The 18,639-nt window shown below is 47.0% G+C and overlaps 6 non-coding genes and 2 pseudogenes across 6 annotated transcripts; all 8 read right to left on the minus strand.

Annotated features, from left to right (window-relative positions):
• Nucleotides 1-3,841: 3,841 nt before the first annotated feature.
• Nucleotides 3,842-4,032, minus strand: LOC130348938 (U2 spliceosomal RNA). The gene has a single exon (XR_008886402.1). It is a non-coding gene; the product is annotated as a U2 spliceosomal RNA (small nuclear RNA).
• A 2,091-nt stretch (nucleotides 4,033-6,123) lies between these two features.
• LOC130348940 (U2 spliceosomal RNA) lies at nucleotides 6,124-6,314 on the minus strand. Its single transcript, XR_008886404.1, has one exon. It is a non-coding gene; the product is annotated as a U2 spliceosomal RNA (small nuclear RNA).
• Nucleotides 6,315-8,401: 2,087 nt separating this feature from the next.
• Nucleotides 8,402-8,592, minus strand: LOC130348941 (U2 spliceosomal RNA). Its single transcript, XR_008886405.1, has one exon. It is a non-coding gene; the product is annotated as a U2 spliceosomal RNA (small nuclear RNA).
• Nucleotides 8,593-10,675: 2,083 nt separating this feature from the next.
• On the minus strand, nucleotides 10,676-10,846 carry LOC130348954 (U2 spliceosomal RNA; annotated as a pseudogene).
• Nucleotides 10,847-11,535: 689 nt separating this feature from the next.
• Nucleotides 11,536-11,695, minus strand: LOC130348899 (U2 spliceosomal RNA; annotated as a pseudogene).
• Nucleotides 11,696-13,780: 2,085 nt separating this feature from the next.
• On the minus strand, nucleotides 13,781-13,971 carry LOC130348942 (U2 spliceosomal RNA). The gene has a single exon (XR_008886406.1). It is a non-coding gene; the product is annotated as a U2 spliceosomal RNA (small nuclear RNA).
• A 2,096-nt stretch (nucleotides 13,972-16,067) lies between these two features.
• LOC130348943 (U2 spliceosomal RNA) lies at nucleotides 16,068-16,258 on the minus strand. Its single transcript, XR_008886407.1, has one exon. It is a non-coding gene; the product is annotated as a U2 spliceosomal RNA (small nuclear RNA).
• Nucleotides 16,259-18,339: 2,081 nt separating this feature from the next.
• Nucleotides 18,340-18,530, minus strand: LOC130348944 (U2 spliceosomal RNA). The gene has a single exon (XR_008886408.1). It is a non-coding gene; the product is annotated as a U2 spliceosomal RNA (small nuclear RNA).
• Nucleotides 18,531-18,639: the final 109 nt, after the last annotated feature.

An 18,639-nucleotide genomic window follows, 5' to 3' on the forward strand; every position in this document is an offset into this window, starting at 1 on the left:
TGAAAATAAAATGCACTAATAATACCCTACCCGGAACAATATGGACAACTTTTTTAACAACAAACTCATTACTTTTGAACAAAATCCCCACCCCCGAATTACGTTCCATTGAACCAGACCATACCGATTGCCCATAAGGCCAGGAGATATTTGGCTCCCCATCCAAGCAGCACTCCTGGAGACCTAGAACATCAAAAGAATATCTAGAAAGTAAATCAAAAATGGCGGATCTCCTTTCTAAAGATCTAATACTGCGGACATTTAGAGAACCAATTGTTAAACTCATTCAAACATTTGAAGGAAAAAAAGGAAATACAAAATCAAGCATTATCAAAAGGAGGCCTAGCCTTTCCCCGACCTCTACCCTTATTTTTTGCCTCCCCTTCCTTAAACTTAAGAGTCTTTGTCAATTTTTTGACTGAACATTCCTCCAAATAACCTGTGCCCAGGGAGGATAAAGAGGAGTCAGAATCAATCTGACATGACGACCCTCCACCTGCCTCCTCCCTTCCCGGGCTAGGAAAGTCCTCAATCCTTTGACTCTGAGGAGTCGGACAGTCATCCTCCGATTCTTCCACCGGCATCTTTCTCTTCAAGGATTCTTTGTCCACAGTCATCTCCTCTGGGGGATCAGAGGCCTCCGAAACAGATGCCCCCGAAACAGACTCCGCCTTCTCCCCCTCTGCCACCAAAGCATCCGGAACAGACCTAGAAATGGAAGGAAAAACAGGGGCAGACTCTGCTTCACTGGTCAGCACGCTAACCTCTGCATCGCCTGCCCTGGCAGCATTGGAGTCCTCAGGAACTGTCCCACCTCGAAGAGCCATTGCATATGATCGGGGTGCCCCGGACTGGTAAGTGGGGCAACTCCTAGCCAGGTGATCCGAAGAACCACAGAAATGACACTTGCGTTTCTCGGGACAGTCTGCAGTGCGGTGATCAGGCTTGTGGCAGTTCCTGCAAACCTGCCCGGTTGTACAGTTCTCTCTGGTATGACCAAAGCAAAAACAGTCCCGGCAAAAACTTGGCATCCCCGGGTAGTGCAGAAACCCCCTGTTGTTCCCTATCGCAAAGTTCTGCGGGGGGTGACAAAAACCTTCAGCACCACCCTCGGGGGCAGGCCTAAACTCCACCCAAAAACGTCTCATGCCTGTGAAAGTCCCCAGGATGTTATTTTTCCTCTCCGCACCAGAAACAGACACACAATACCTTCTTAGAAAGGTCTGGATCTCCTCATCCCGCACAAAAGGGTTGTACATATGCACTACCACTGGAACTTTCTTAGGCCGAGCCTCGCAGGAAATGAATCGGATCCCTTGTAGGTCAGGGTGAGAAGCATTCTCCTTACTCCGGTAGAGACAGGTACGGAGATCATCCAGGTTGTAGAAGGTCACGTCAAAGAATCCTTGGCTGGGAAAGACCTGGACACAGAAGATGGAAGCATGCGGCATCCTCAGCACTCCTTCCACGACCTTCTGCTGGACATGCAAAATCCCGTAGGCACTCCTCTTTTCCTCCTCGATAAACAGCCGTACTGTATTAGGAGCGTTCGGCGCATTAGCCATCCTCTCCGGCAGACCCGTCCTCCGATGATCACCTTCCCGTTATCCTGGGACTAAGCCCTCTCCCCAATAGCAGCAGGTGGGTGAAGCCCAGGCAATAAACCTGGGCGATCCCACAAGGCCGAGGAGAGGGGTACCCGAATACCTTAGGGCAAGACACTTGATCTTAGCCAAAAGGCCGAGAAGCGATAACCGTGAAAGGGGCGGGCCCAACAAGGTCCCCTTCATGGGCACTATCACTGCTTGCTGTCAGGGAGGCTGCCAGACAATTTTCCATGCACACTCTGGGCTGGGGGGCAGTCAACCACCAGTACACACAGCAGAACCTAAACCCATACCATTATTGCTAAGCAGCAAGACAGGGGCCCATTGCACTCCCACGGGGCCTTTTTAAATGCAATCCATAACCCGGATTTGCCAGGAACCCTTCTTACTCCTCCTACTTGCATGTGACACTGGGCTTAGGATCTGCATAGGAAACACACACACAAGCACACACCTACCTTTGTTGCCTGCAGATGCCTCCTTGGCTGTCCCCAAACGGTATCAAACCAACACCCACGGGAAGCTGTAAGCATAGAGGACATGCCTGCACCCCATTGGACTTACCTGTGTGGGTTAAATCCGGGTTATTTGACAACCTATGGCGGTGATGGTTCTGCTCAGGCAGAGCAGTGCTGATGCTCCTCATAAAGCTGTCGCTGCTGTGAAGGTTCTAGGTGACATCACAAATCCCTTTGGTTACATACACAACAAAGCTGGGTTGTTGTTGTTTACACTCTGCAAGGCCTGTGGAAGTGAGTGACATCATAGCACTGTAGTTCTGAGGGTTCAAGATGGATGCAACAATCTCCTGTTGCTTCTATGAAGGCCGTAATAGACGACATCACCAAACAGCTCCATAGTCACATACACAGCAAAGGAGAGATGTTGTTTACACCTAGTGATGTCAGTGGTATTGAGTGACATCACAGCACAGTGCTAAGGCTCCTGGGCCTGGACACAGCAGCGGCTGCAATATCTCAACGGAGAATACGTTTATATCTATGTGTGTGTGTGCGCATATATATATATATATATATATATATATATATATATATATATATATATTCTCCGCCGAAATCACTTTTAAACCCATTTCCACCTTTTTTTCCCTTCTCTTCCTCTTACTTTTTTTTCACGTTTTTTTACGTTTTTCTCCTTTTCGCCTCTTTTCTGGGCGTATTATTCTTCTTTTTCTTCTTTTTTTTCGTCTAATGCATACCCCATCAGTGCAGCAATGCTTATTCAATACCGCCAGCAGATGGAGACACTGGGGGATAATTTTCTAAGGATTTATACTGATTTTTCCTGTCTGAATTTGTCGCACAGAAAGTTGCAGGCCAAATATGTGTGACATTTCTGCGACTTTAGCTTCTAGAGCATTTTTACAACATTATACATAGGTGCTGAATACATAAAAAGCGACTGTTCAGCGACAGACAAGTCGCATCGGCTGAAAGTAGGCCAGAATGTCAGTCCATGTTGGAGCAGGTTTAGATACAGTCTAAAGCATAGATCTCAAAGTCTGTGCACAGAATTTAGCAAGGGCCTCGCACCTTCTGATGCATCAGGTAGGTGCACAATAGCATAGCCTAACCCTCTGTACTTTGGTCTATATTGATGCGGGACATAGACAGCCAGCTGATGACCAATCCATTAGTGCAATGGATGGCTGGAAGCATTTGTCTTTGCCTTTGCAATACCACAGAAGCAATGCATGGTCAATGTACAGCAATGACACACCTGTGTGAACAGCCAGGAGACCCCCCCCCCCCCCCCCATGTTATGTTACATAGTTACATAGTTAGTACGGTCGAAAAAAGACATATGTCCATCACGTTCAACCAGGGAATTAAGGGGTAGGGGTGTGGCGCGATATTGGGGAAGGGATGAGATTTTATATTTCTTCATAAGCATTAATCTTATTTTGTCAATTAGGAACATTCAGCACCCACCCGCTATCAAGGCAGCTGCCTATCATGTCATGCCCTACCTGCACAGGTGTGCTGGCTACTCAAATGATCCAATTAAGGAGGCCATTTAGTCAGCAGCAGCAGAAGTCCTGTGCCTGGACGCTCCAACAGGGGCCAGACACAAGCAGAAGCAGCAGAAGCAGCAGCAGCACCACCTTTTGTTTTTTGGCTGCAGCAGCAGCAAGGCCCACAGGGCTGGCTAGCTGGCTAGCCAGCAAGCAGGTAGCAATGAAAGTAGGAATCTTTCTTTTTAACCCTGTAAGGGGGTGGTGCACTGTACCCGAAGATACTGCCATATCGGGTCAATGCATAGGGCGACGGAAGCAAGCTTCGAAATCGGCCCCCGTTCTCAAAAATCCATTTAATATATGGTCCCCAGATAGGGGACGTATCAGATATTAAACTGATAAGAACAGATACTACACTTGATCTTAGCCAAAAGGCCGAGAAGCGATAACCGTGAAAGGGGCGGGCCCAACAAGGTCCCCTTCATGGGCACTATCACTGCTTGCTGTCAGGGAGGCTGCCAGACAATTTTCCATGCACACTCTGGGCTGGGGGGCAGTCAACCACCAGTACACACAGCAGAACCTAAACCCATACCATTATTGCTAAGCAGCAAGACAGGGGCCCATTGCACTCCCACGGGGCCTTTTTAAATGCAATCCATAACCCGGATTTGCCAGGAACCCTTCTTACTCCTCCTACTTGCATGTGACACTGGGCTTAGGATCTGCATAGGAAACACACACACAAGCACACACCTACCTTTGTTGCCTGCAGATGCCTCCTTGGCTGTCCCCAAACGGTATCAAACCAACACCCACGGGAAGCTGTAAGCATAGAGGACATGCCTGCACCCCATTGGACTTACCTGTGTGGGTTAAATCCGGGTTATTTGACAACCTATGGCGGTGATGGTTCTGCTCAGGCAGAGCAGTGCTGATGCTCCTCATAAAGCTGTCGCTGCTGTGAAGGTTCTAGGTGACATCACAAATCCCTTTGGTTACATACACAACAAAGCTGGGTTGTTGTTGTTTACACTCTGCAAGGCCTGTGGAAGTGAGTGACATCATAGCACTGTAGTTCTGAGGGTTCAAGATGGATGCAACAATCTCCTGTTGCTTCTATGAAGGCCGTAATAGACGACATCACCAAACAGCTCCATAGTCACATACACAGCAAAGGAGAGATGTTGTTTACACCTAGTGATGTCAGTGGTATTGAGTGACATCACAGCACAGTGCTAAGGCTCCTGGGCCTGGACACAGCAGCGGCTGCAATATCTCAACGGAGAATACGTTTATATCTATGTGTGTGTGTGCGCATATATATATATATATATATATATATATATATATATATATATATATTTCTCCGCCGAAATCACTTTTAAACCCATTTCCACCTTTTTTTCCCTTCTCTTCCTCTTACTTTTTTTTCACGTTTTTTTACGTTTTTCTCCTTTTCGCCTCTTTTCTGGGCGTATTATTCTTCTTTTTCTTCTTTTTTTTCGTCTAATGCATACCCCATCAGTGCAGCAATGCTTATTCAATACCGCCAGCAGATGGAGACACTGGGGGATAATTTTCTAAGGATTTATACTGATTTTTCCTGTCTGAATTTGTCGCACAGAAAGTTGCAGGCCAAATATGTGTGACATTTCTGCGACTTTAGCTTCTAGAGCATTTTTACAACATTATACATAGGTGCTGAATACATAAAAAGCGACTGTTCAGCGACAGACAAGTCGCATCGGCTGAAAGTAGGCCAGAATGTCAGTCCATGTTGGAGCAGGTTTAGATACAGTCTAAAGCATAGATCTCAAAGTCTGTGCACAGAATTTAGCAAGGGCCTCGCACCTTCTGATGCATCAGGTAGGTGCACAATAGCATAGCCTAACCCTCTGTACTTTGGTCTATATTGATGCGGGACATAGACAGCCAGCTGATGACCAATCCATTAGTGCAATGGATGGCTGGAAGCATTTGTCTTTGCCTTTGCAATACCACAGAAGCAATGCATGGTCAATGTACAGCAATGACACACCTGTGTGAACAGCCAGGAGACCCCCCCCCCCCCCCCCCCCATGTTATGTTACATAGTTACATAGTTAGTACGGTCGAAAAAAGACATATGTCCATCACGTTCAACCAGGGAATTAAGGGGTAGGGGTGTGGCGCGATATTGGGGAAGGGATGAGATTTTATATTTCTTCATAAGCATTAATCTTATTTTGTCAATTAGGAACATTCAGCACCCACCCGCTATCAAGGCAGCTGCCTATCATGTCATGCCCTACCTGCACAGGTGTGCTGGCTACTCAAATGATCCAATTAAGGAGGCCATTTAGTCAGCAGCAGCAGAAGTCCTGTGCCTGGACGCTCCAACAGGGGCCAGACACAAGCAGAAGCAGCAGAAGCAGCAGCAGCACCACCTTTTGTTTTTTGGCTGCAGCAGCAGCAAGGCCCACAGGGCTGGCTAGCTGGCTAGCCAGCAAGCAGGTAGCAATGAAAGTAGGAATCTTTCTTTTTAACCCTGTAAGGGGGTGGTGCACTGTACCCGAAGATACTGCCATATCGGGTCAATGCATAGGGCGACGGAAGCAAGCTTCGAAATCGGCCCCCGTTCTCAAAAATCCATTTAATATATGGTCCCCAGATAGGGGACGTATCAGATATTAAACTGATAAGAACAGATACTACACTTGATCTTAGCCAAAAGGCCGAGAAGCGATAACCGTGAAAGGGGCGGGCCCAACAAGGTCCCCTTCATGGGCACTATCACTGCTTGCTGTCAGGGAGGCTGCCAGACAATTTTCCATGCACACTCTGGGCTGGGGGGCAGTCAACCACCAGTACACACAGCAGAACCTAAACCCATACCATTATTGCTAAGCAGCAAGACAGGGGCCCATTGCACTCCCACGGGGCCTTTTTAAATGCAATCCATAACCCGGATTTGCCAGGAACCCTTCTTACTCCTCCTACTTGCATGTGACACTGGGCTTAGGATCTGCATAGGAAACACACACACAAGCACACACCTACCTTTGTTGCCTGCAGATGCCTCCTTGGCTGTCCCCAAACGGTATCAAACCAACACCCACGGGAAGCTGTAAGCATAGAGGACATGCCTGCACCCCATTGGACTTACCTGTGTGGGTTAAATCCGGGTTATTTGACAACCTATGGCGGTGATGGTTCTGCTCAGGCAGAGCAGTGCTGATGCTCCTCATAAAGCTGTCGCTGCTGTGAAGGTTCTAGGTGACATCACAAATCCCTTTGGTTACATACACAACAAAGCTGGGTTGTTGTTGTTTACACTCTGCAAGGCCTGTGGAAGTGAGTGACATCATAGCACTGTAGTTCTGAGGGTTCAAGATGGATGCAACAATCTCCTGTTGCTTCTATGAAGGCCGTAATAGACGACATCACCAAACAGCTCCATAGTCACATACACAGCAAAGGAGAGATGTTGTTTACACCTAGTGATGTCAGTGGTATTGAGTGACATCACAGCACAGTGCTAAGGCTCCTGGGCCTGGACACAGCAGCGGCTGCAATATCTCAACGGAGAATACGTTTATATCTATGTGTGTGTGTGCGCATATATATATATATATATATATATATATATATATATATATATATTTCTCCGCCGAAATCACTTTTAAACCCATTTCCACCTTTTTTTCCCTTCTCTTCCTCTTACTTTTTTTTCACGTTTTTTTACGTTTTTCTCCTTTTCGCCTCTTTTCTGGGCGTATTATTCTTCTTTTTCTTCTTTTTTTTCGTCTAATGCATACCCCATCAGTGCAGCAATGCTTATTCAATACCGCCAGCAGATGGAGACACTGGGGGATAATTTTCTAAGGATTTATACTGATTTTTCCTGTCTGAATTTGTCGCACAGAAAGTTGCAGGCCAAATATGTGTGACATTTCTGCGACTTTAGCTTCTAGAGCATTTTTACAACATTATACATAGGTGCTGAATACATAAAAAGCGACTGTTCAGCGACAGACAAGTCGCATCGGCTGAAAGTAGGCCAGAATGTCAGTCCATGTTGGAGCAGGTTTAGATACAGTCTAAAGCATAGATCTCAAAGTCTGTGCACAGAATTTAGCAAGGGCCTCGCACCTTCTGATGCATCAGGTAGGTGCACAATAGCATAGCCTAACCCTCTGTACTTTGGTCTATATTGATGCGGGACATAGACAGCCAGCTGATGACCAATCCATTAGTGCAATGGATGGCTGGAAGCATTTGTCTTTGCCTTTGCAATACCACAGAAGCAATGCATGGTCAATGTACAGCAATGACACACCTGTGTGAACAGCCAGGAGACCCCCCCCCCCCCCCCCCATGTTATGTTACATAGTTACATAGTTAGTACGGTCGAAAAAAGACATATGTCCATCACGTTCAACCAGGGAATTAAGGGGTAGGGGTGTGGCGCGATATTGGGGAAGGGATGAGATTTTATATTTCTTCATAAGCATTAATCTTATTTTGTCAATTAGGAACATTCAGCACCCACCCGCTATCAAGGCAGCTGCCTATCATGTCATGCCCTACCTGCACAGGTGTGCTGGCTACTCAAATGATCCAATTAAGGAGGCCATTTAGTCAGCAGCAGCAGAAGTCCTGTGCCTGGACGCTCCAACAGGGGCCAGACACAAGCAGAAGCAGCAGAAGCAGCAGCAGCACCACCTTTTGTTTTTTGGCTGCAGCAGCAGCAAGGCCCACAGGGCTGGCTAGCTGGCTAGCCAGCAAGCAGGTAGCAATGAAAGTAGGAATCTTTCTTTTTAACCCTGTAAGGGGGTGGTGCACTGTACCCGAAGATACTGCCATATCGGGTCAATGCATAGGGCGACGGAAGCAAGCTTCGAAATCGGCCCCCGTTCTCAAAAATCCATTTAATATATGGTCCCCAGATAGGGGACGTATCAGATATTAAACTGATAAGAACAGATACTACACTTGATCTTAGCCAAAAGGCCGAGAAGCGATAACCGTGAAAGGGGCGGGCCCAACAAGGTCCCCTTCATGGGCACTATCACTGCTTGCTGTCAGGGAGGCTGCCAGACAATTTTCCATGCACACTCTGGGCTGGGGGGCAGTCAACCACCAGTACACACAGCAGAACCTAAACCCATACCATTATTGCTAAGCAGCAAGACAGGGGCCCATTGCACTCCCACGGGGCCTTTTTAAATGCAATCCATAACCCGGATTTGCCAGGAACCCTTCTTACTCCTCCTACTTGCATGTGACACTGGGCTTAGGATCTGCATAGGAAACACACACACAAGCACACACCTACCTTTGTTGCCTGCAGATGCCTCCTTGGCTGTCCCCAAACGGTATCAAACCAACACCCACGGGAAGCTGTAAGCATAGAGGACATGCCTGCACCCCATTGGACTTACCTGTGTGGGTTAAATCCGGGTTATTTGACAACCTATGGCGGTGATGGTTCTGCTCAGGCAGAGCAGTGCTGATGCTCCTCATAAAGCTGTCGCTGCTGTGAAGGTTCTAGGTGACATCACAAATCCCTTTGGTTACATACACAACAAAGCTGGGTTGTTGTTGTTTACACTCTGCAAGGCCTGTGGAAGTGAGTGACATCATAGCACTGTAGTTCTGAGGGTTCAAGATGGATGCAACAATCTCCTGTTGCTTCTATGAAGGCCGTAATAGACGACATCACCAAACAGCTCCATAGTCACATACACAGCAAAGGAGAGATGTTGTTTACACCTAGTGATGTCAGTGGTATTGAGTGACATCACAGCACAGTGCTAAGGCTCCTGGGCCTGGACACAGCAGCGGCTGCAATATCTCAACGGAGAATACGTTTATATCTATGTGTGTGTGTGCGCATATATATATATATATATATATATGTATATATATATATATATATATATTTCTCCGCCGAAATCACTTTTAAACCCATTTCCACCTTTTTTTCCCTTCTCTTCCTCTTACTTTTTTTTCACGTTTTTTTACGTTTTTCTCCTTTTCGCCTCTTTTCTGGGCGTATTATTCTTCTTTTTCTTCTTTTTTTTCGTCTAATGCATACCCCATCAGTGCAGCAATGCTTATTCAATACCGCCAGCAGATGGAGACACTGGGGGATAATTTTCTAAGGATTTATACTGATTTTTCCTGTCTGAATTTGTCGCACAGAAAGTTGCAGGCCAAATATGTGTGACATTTCTGCGACTTTAGCTTCTAGAGCATTTTTACAACATTATACATAGGTGCTGAATACATAAAAAGCGACTGTTCAGCGACAGACAAGTCGCATCGGCTGAAAGTAGGCCAGAATGTCAGTCCATGTTGGAGCAGGTTTAGATACAGTCTAAAGCATAGATCTCAAAGTCTGTGCACAGAATTTAGCAAGGGCCTCGCACCTTCTGATGCATCAGGTAGGTGCACAATAGCATAGCCTAACCCTCTGTACTTTGGTCTATATTGATGCGGGACATAGACAGCCAGCTGATGACCAATCCATTAGTGCAATGGATGGCTGGAAGCATTTGTCTTTGCCTTTGCAATACCACAGAAGCAATGCATGGTCAATGTACAGCAATGACACACCTGTGTGAACAGCCAGGAGACCCCCCCCCCATGTTATGTTACATAGTTACATAGTTAGTACGGTCGAAAAAAGACATATGTCCATCACGTTCAACCAGGGAATTAAGGGGTAGGGGTGTGGCGCGATATTGGGGAAGGGATGAGATTTTATATTTCTTCATAAGCATTAATCTTATTTTGTCAATTAGGAACATTCAGCACCCACCCGCTATCAAGGCAGCTGCCTATCATGTCATGCCCTACCTGCACAGGTGTGCTGGCTACTCAAATGATCCAATTAAGGAGGCCATTTAGTCAGCAGCAGCAGAAGTCCTGTGCCTGGACGCTCCAACAGGGGCCAGACACAAGCAGAAGCAGCAGAAGCAGCAGCAGCACCACCTTTTGTTTTTTGGCTGCAGCAGCAGCAAGGCCCACAGGGCTGGCTAGCTGGCTAGCCAGCAAGCAGGTAGCAATGAAAGTAGGAATCTTTCTTTTTAACCCTGTAAGGGGGTGGTGCACTGTACCCGAAGATACTGCCATATCGGGTCAATGCATAGGGCGACGGAAGCAAGCTTCGAAATCGGCCCCCGTTCTCAAAAATCCATTTAATATATGGTCCCCAGATAGGGGACGTATCAGATATTAAACTGATAAGAACAGATTTTTAAAGCCGAGGAACGTGCTTTCGATTCACCCAAAGTGCAAGAAAAAGTGCAAACGTGTTACACTAAAAAAACGTGCACAAAGGATGCGGTCTATCGCAAGCCCTTCTCCGATAGGAGAGAGGCCCCCCAACAAACCTTACCCTTCGCCTCCGGACCAAAAGGTACCTGCGAGGTTCCAGGTTCGATGTCCCTTTTCGCCGAAGCTACTAGGGGACCACAAATGCTCCCGGCATCCCCCTTGGCGTTAGCCAAGGTATCTGCCCGCAGAGCCGATTACGGTAGGTACCCTGCCAAAGCAGGAGTACCCGGGGTGTTTGCAGGGAGGTGCGGAACCTAATGGCCACACACACCTCCCCTAGACCGCCAGGAGGGACACCCAGAAGGGCTACCGCATCCTGACAAATCCTGTGAACACACAACACGCAAAAAGTGACACAGTGAGACAAAAAAGAAATAAATAAGTGAATGTGTGCAGATATACTGCCCGGACATCCGGCCGGATCTATAAAAATTTCTCTGATCCTAGCCAGAAGGCCGGGAATCAAGAGGTGAGTGCCACAAGGTGAAGAGATTATGGTGCCCGTGCTTCAACTCAGTGAGTCTATTCTCCCAGTGAGTTTCGGCACCTCGGGGTCACCACTCCCCGAGGCACAAAAGTACCTCGGCTCTAGACCCTCTCAGCCTCATGGCGAGACCCAGAGGGAACAGGTCACATCGGGGCAGCCGTCGAGCTGATTCCTCAGAACCAGCCCCGGAAAGCCCTGGTACACCTGCATCCTCCATGCAGCACCCATCCCCACCAGCATGAAAACTGATAAGAACAGATACTACACTTGATCTTAGCCAAAAGGCCGAGAAGCGATAACCGTGAAAGGGGCGGGCCCAACAAGGTCCCCTTCATGGGCACTATCACTGCTTGCTGTCAGGGAGGCTGCCAGACAATTTTCCATGCACACTCTGGGCTGGGGGGCAGTCAACCACCAGTACACACAGCAGAACCTAAACCCATACCATTATTGCTAAGCAGCAAGACAGGGGCCCATTGCACTCCCACGGGGCCTTTTTAAATGCAATCCATAACCCGGATTTGCCAGGAACCCTTCTTACTCCTCCTACTTGCATGTGACACTGGGCTTAGGATCTGCATAGGAAACACACACACAAGCACACACCTACCTTTGTTGCCTGCAGATGCCTCCTTGGCTGTCCCCAAACGGTATCAAACCAACACCCACGGGAAGCTGTAAGCATAGAGGACATGCCTGCACCCCATTGGACTTACCTGTGTGGGTTAAATCCGGGTTATTTGACAACCTATGGCGGTGATGGTTCTGCTCAGGCAGAGCAGTGCTGATGCTCCTCATAAAGCTGTCGCTGCTGTGAAGGTTCTAGGTGACATCACAAATCCCTTTGGTTACATACACAACAAAGCTGGGTTGTTGTTGTTTACACTCTGCAAGGCCTGTGGAAGTGAGTGACATCATAGCACTGTAGTTCTGAGGGTTCAAGATGGATGCAACAATCTCCTGTTGCTTCTATGAAGGCCGTAATAGACGACATCACCAAACAGCTCCATAGTCACATACACAGCAAAGGAGAGATGTTGTTTACACCTAGTGATGTCAGTGGTATTGAGTGACATCACAGCACAGTGCTAAGGCTCCTGGGCCTGGACACAGCAGCGGCTGCAATATCTCAACGGAGAATACGTTTATATCTATGTGTGTGTGTGCGCATATATATATATATATATATATATATATATATATATATATATCTCCGCCGAAATCACTTTTAAACCCATTTCCACCTTTTTTTCCCTTCTCTTCCTCTTACTTTTTTTTCACGTTTTTTTACGTTTTTCTCCTTTTCGCCTCTTTTCTGGGCGTATTATTCTTCTTTTTCTTCTTTTTTTTCGTCTAATGCATACCCCATCAGTGCAGCAATGCTTATTCAATACCGCCAGCAGATGGAGACACTGGGGGATAATTTTCTAAGGATTTATACTGATTTTTCCTGTCTGAATTTGTCGCACAGAAAGTTGCAGGCCAAATATGTGTGACATTTCTGCGACTTTAGCTTCTAGAGCATTTTTACAACATTATACATAGGTGCTGAATACATAAAAAGCGACTGTTCAGCGACAGACAAGTCGCATCGGCTGAAAGTAGGCCAGAATGTCAGTCCATGTTGGAGCAGGTTTAGATACAGTCTAAAGCATAGATCTCAAAGTCTGTGCACAGAATTTAGCAAGGGCCTCGCACCTTCTGATGCATCAGGTAGGTGCACAATAGCATAGCCTAACCCTCTGTACTTTGGTCTATATTGATGCGGGACATAGACAGCCAGCTGATGACCAATCCATTAGTGCAATGGATGGCTGGAAGCATTTGTCTTTGCCTTTGCAATACCACAGAAGCAATGCATGGTCAATGTACAGCAATGACACACCTGTGTGAACAGCCAGGAGACCCCCCCCCCCCCCCCCCCCATGTTATGTTACATAGTTACATAGTTAGTACGGTCGAAAAAAGACATATGTCCATCACGTTCAACCAGGGAATTAAGGGGTAGGGGTGTGGCGCGATATTGGGGAAGGGATGAGATTTTATATTTCTTCATAAGCATTAATCTTATTTTGTCAATTAGGAACATTCAGCACCCACCCGCTATCAAGGCAGCTGCCTATCATGTCATGCCCTACCTGCACAGGTGTGCTGGCTACTCAAATGATCCAATTAAGGAGGCCATTTAGTCAGCAGCAGCAGAAGTCCTGTGCCTGGACGCTCCAACAGGGGCCAGACACAAGCAGAAGCAGCAGAAGCAGCAGCAGCACCACCTTTTGTTTTTTGGCTGCAGCAGCAGCAAGGCCCACAGGGCTGGCTAGCTGGCTAGCCAGCAAGCAGGTAGCAATGAAAGTAGGAATCTTTCTTTTTAACCCTGTAAGGGGGTGGTGCACTGTACCCGAAGATACTGCCATATCGGGTCAATGCATAGGGCGACGGAAGCAAGCTTCGAAATCGGCCCCCGTTCTCAAAAATCCATTTAATATATGGTCCCCAGATAGGGGACGTATCAGATATTAAACTGATAAGAACAGATACTACACTTGATCTTAGCCAAAAGGCCGAGAAGCGATAACCGTGAAAGGGGCGGGCCCAACAAGGTCCCCTTCATGGGCACTATCACTGCTTGCTGTCAGGGAGGCTGCCAGACAATTTTCCATGCACACTCTGGGCTGGGGGGCAGTCAACCACCAGTACACACAGCAGAACCTAAACCCATACCATTATTGCTAAGCAGCAAGACAGGGGCCCATTGCACTCCCACGGGGCCTTTTTAAATGCAATCCATAACCCGGATTTGCCAGGAACCCTTCTTACTCCTCCTACTTGCATGTGACACTGGGCTTAGGATCTGCATAGGAAACACACACACAAGCACACACCTACCTTTGTTGCCTGCAGATGCCTCCTTGGCTGTCCCCAAACGGTATCAAACCAACACCCACGGGAAGCTGTAAGCATAGAGGACATGCCTGCACCCCATTGGACTTACCTGTGTGGGTTAAATCCGGGTTATTTGACAACCTATGGCGGTGATGGTTCTGCTCAGGCAGAGCAGTGCTGATGCTCCTCATAAAGCTGTCGCTGCTGTGAAGGTTCTAGGTGACATCACAAATCCCTTTGGTTACATATACAACAAAGCTGGGTTGTTGTTGTTTACACTCTGCAAGGCCTGTGGAAGTGAGTGACATCATAGCACTGTAGTTCTGAGGGTTCAAGATGGATGCAACAATCTCCTGTTGCTTCTATGAAGGCCGTAATAGACGACATCACCAAACAGCTCCATAGTCACATACACAGCAAAGGAGAGATGTTGTTTACACCTAGTGATGTCAGTGGTATTGAGTGACATCACAGCACAGTGCTAAGGCTCCTGGGCCTGGACACAGCAGCGGCTGCAATATCTCAACGGAGAATACGTTTATATCTATGTGTGTGTGTGCGCATATATATATATATATATATATATATATATATATATATATATATATATATATTCTCCGCCGAAATCACTTTTAAACCCATTTCCACCTTTTTTTCCCTTCTCTTCCTCTTACTTTTTTTTCACGTTTTTTTACGTTTTTCTCCTTTTCGCCTCTTTTCTGGGCGTATTATTCTTCTTTTTCTTCTTTTTTTTCGTCTAATGCATACCCCATCAGTGCAGCAATGCTTATTCAATACCGCCAGCAGATGGAGACACTGGGGGATAATTTTCTAAGGATTTATACTGATTTTTCCTGTCTGAATTTGTCGCACAGAAAGTTGCAGGCCAAATATGTGTGACATTTCTGCGACTTTAGCTTCTAGAGCATTTTTACAACATTATACATAGGTGCTGAATACATAAAAAGCGACTGTTCAGCGACAGACAAGTCGCATCGGCTGAAAGTAGGCCAGAATGTCAGTCCATGTTGGAGCAGGTTTAGATACAGTCTAAAGCATAGATCTCAAAGTCTGTGCACAGAATTTAGCAAGGGCCTCGCACCTTCTGATGCATCAGGTAGGTGCACAATAGCATAGCCTAACCCTCTGTACTTTGGTCTATATTGATGCGGGACATAGACAGCCAGCTGATGACCAATCCATTAGTGCAATGGATGGCTGGAAGCATTTGTCTTTGCCTTTGCAATACCACAGAAGCAATGCATGGTCAATGTACAGCAATGACACACCTGTGTGAACAGCCAGGAGACCCCCCCCCCCCCCCCCCCCATGTTATGTTACATAGTTACATAGTTAGTACGGTCGAAAAAAGACATATGTCCATCACGTTCAACCAGGGAATTAAGGGGTAGGGGTGTGGCGCGATATTGGGGAAGGGATGAGATTTTATATTTCTTCATAAGCATTAATCTTATTTTGTCAATTAGGAACATTCAGCACCCACCCGCTATCAAGGCAGCTGCCTATCATGTCATGCCCTACCTGCACAGGTGTGCTGGCTACTCAAATGATCCAATTAAGGAGGCCATTTAGTCAGCAGCAGCAGAAGTCCTGTGCCTGGACGCTCCAACAGGGGCCAGACACAAGCAGAAGCAGCAGAAGCAGCAGCAGCACCACCTTTTGTTTTTTGGCTGCAGCAGCAGCAAGGCCCACAGGGCTGGCTAGCTGGCTAGCCAGCAAGCAGGTAGCAATGAAAGTAGGAATCTTTCTTTTTAACCCTGTAAGGGGGTGGTGCACTGTACCCGAAGATACTGCCATATCGGGTCAATGCATAGGGCGACGGAAGCAAGCTTCGAAATCGGCCCCCGTTCTCAAAAATCCATTTAATATATGGTCCCCAGATAGGGGACGTATCAGATATTAAACTGATAAGAACAGATACTACACTTGATCTTAGCCAAAAGGCCGAGAAGCGATAACCGTGAAAGGGGCGGGCCCAACAAGGTCCCCTTCATGGGCACTATCACTGCTTGCTGTCAGGGAGGCTGCCAGACAATTTTCCATGCACACTCTGGGCTGGGGGGCAGTCAACCACCAGTACACACAGCAGAACCTAAACCCATACCATTATTGCTAAGCAGCAAGACAGGGGCCCATTGCACTCCCACGGGGCCTTTTTAAATGCAATCCATAACCCGGATTTGCCAGGAACCCTTCTTACTCCTCCTACTTGCATGTGACACTGGGCTTAGGATCTGCATAGGAAACACACACACAAGCACACACCTACCTTTGTTGCCTGCAGATGCCTCCTTGGCTGTCCCCAAACGGTATCAAACCAACACCCACGGGAAGCTGTAAGCATAGAGGACATGCCTGCACCCCATTGGACTTACCTGTGTGGGTTAAATCCGGGTTATTTGACAACCTATGGCGGTGATGGTTCTGCTCAGGCAGAGCAGTGCTGATGCTCCTCATAAAGCTGTCGCTGCTGTGAAGGTTCTAGGTGACATCACAAATCCCTTTGGTTACATACACAACAAAGCTGGGTTGTTGTTGTTTACACTCTGCAAGGCCTGTGGAAGTGAGTGACATCATAGCACTGTAGTTCTGAGGGTTCAAGATGGATGCAACAATCTCCTGTTGCTTCTATGAAGGCCGTAATAGACGACATCACCAAACAGCTCCATAGTCACATACACAGCAAAGGAGAGATGTTGTTTACACCTAGTGATGTCAGTGGTATTGAGTGACATCACAGCACAGTGCTAAGGCTCCTGGGCCTGGACACAGCAGCGGCTGCAATATCTCAACGGAGAATACGTTTATATCTATGTGTGTGTGTGCGCATATATATATATATATATATATATATATATATATATATATATATTTCTCCGCCGAAATCACTTTTAAACCCATTTCCACCTTTTTTTCCCTTCCTCTTACTTTTTTTTCACGTTTTTTTACGTTTTTCTCCTTTTCGCCTCTTTTCTGGGCGTATTATTCTTCTTTTTCTTCTTTTTTTTCGTCTAATGCATACCCCATCAGTGCAGCAATGCTTATTCAATACCGCCAGCAGATGGAGACACTGGGGGATAATTTTCTAAGGATTTATACTGATTTTTCCTGTCTGAATTTGTCGCACAGAAAGTTGCAGGCCAAATATGTGTGACATTTCTGCGACTTTAGCTTCTAGAGCATTTTTACAACATTATACATAGGTGCTGAATACATAAAAAGCGACTGTTCAGCGACAGACAAGTCGCATCGGCTGAAAGTAGGCCAGAATGTCAGTCCATGTTGGAGCAGGTTTAGATACAGTCTAAAGCATAGATCTCAAAGTCTGTGCACAGAATTTAGCAAGGGCCTCGCACCTTCTGATGCATCAGGTAGGTGCACAATAGCATAGCCTAACCCTCTGTACTTTGGTCTATATTGATGCGGGACATAGACAGCCAGCTGATGACCAATCCATTAGTGCAATGGATGGCTGGAAGCATTTGTCTTTGCCTTTGCAATACCACAGAAGCAATGCATGGTCAATGTACAGCAATGACACACCTGTGTGAACAGCCAGGAGACCCCCCCCCCCCCCCCCATGTTATGTTACATAGTTACATAGTTAGTACGGTCGAAAAAAGACATATGTCCATCACGTTCAACCAGGGAATTAAGGGGTAGGGGTGTGGCGCGATATTGGGGAAGGGATGAGATTTTATATTTCTTCATAAGCATTAATCTTATTTTGTCAATTAGGAACATTCAGCACCCACCCGCTATCAAGGCAGCTGCCTATCATGTCATGCCCTACCTGCACAGGTGTGCTGGCTACTCAAATGATCCAATTAAGGAGGCCATTTAGTCAGCAGCAGCAGAAGTCCTGTGCCTGGACGCTCCAACAGGGGCCAGACACAAGCAGAAGCAGCAGAAGCAGCAGCAGCACCACCTTTTGTTTTTTGGCTGCAGCAGCAGCAAGGCCCACAGGGCTGGCTAGCTGGCTAGCCAGCAAGCAGGTAGCAATGAAAGTAGGAATCTTTCTTTTTAACCCTGTAAGGGGGTGGTGCACTGTACCCGAAGATACTGCCATATCGGGTCAATGCATAGGGCGACGGAAGCAAGCTTCGAAATCGGCCCCCGTTCTCAAAAATCCATTTAATATATGGTCCCCAGATAGGGGACGTATCAGATATTAAACTGATAAGAACAGATACTACACTTGATCTTAGCCAAAAGGCCGAGAAGCGATAACCGTGAAAGGGGCGGGCCCAACAAGGTCCCCTTCATGGGCACTATCACTGCTTGCTGTCAGGGAGGCTGCCAGACAATTTTCCATGCACACTCTGGGCTGGGGGGCA

The sequence above is a fragment of the Hyla sarda genome, unplaced genomic scaffold (genome assembly GCF_029499605.1).
Source record: "Hyla sarda isolate aHylSar1 unplaced genomic scaffold, aHylSar1.hap1 scaffold_894, whole genome shotgun sequence".
In the NCBI taxonomy this organism is placed as follows: Eukaryota; Metazoa; Chordata; class Amphibia; order Anura; family Hylidae; genus Hyla; species Hyla sarda.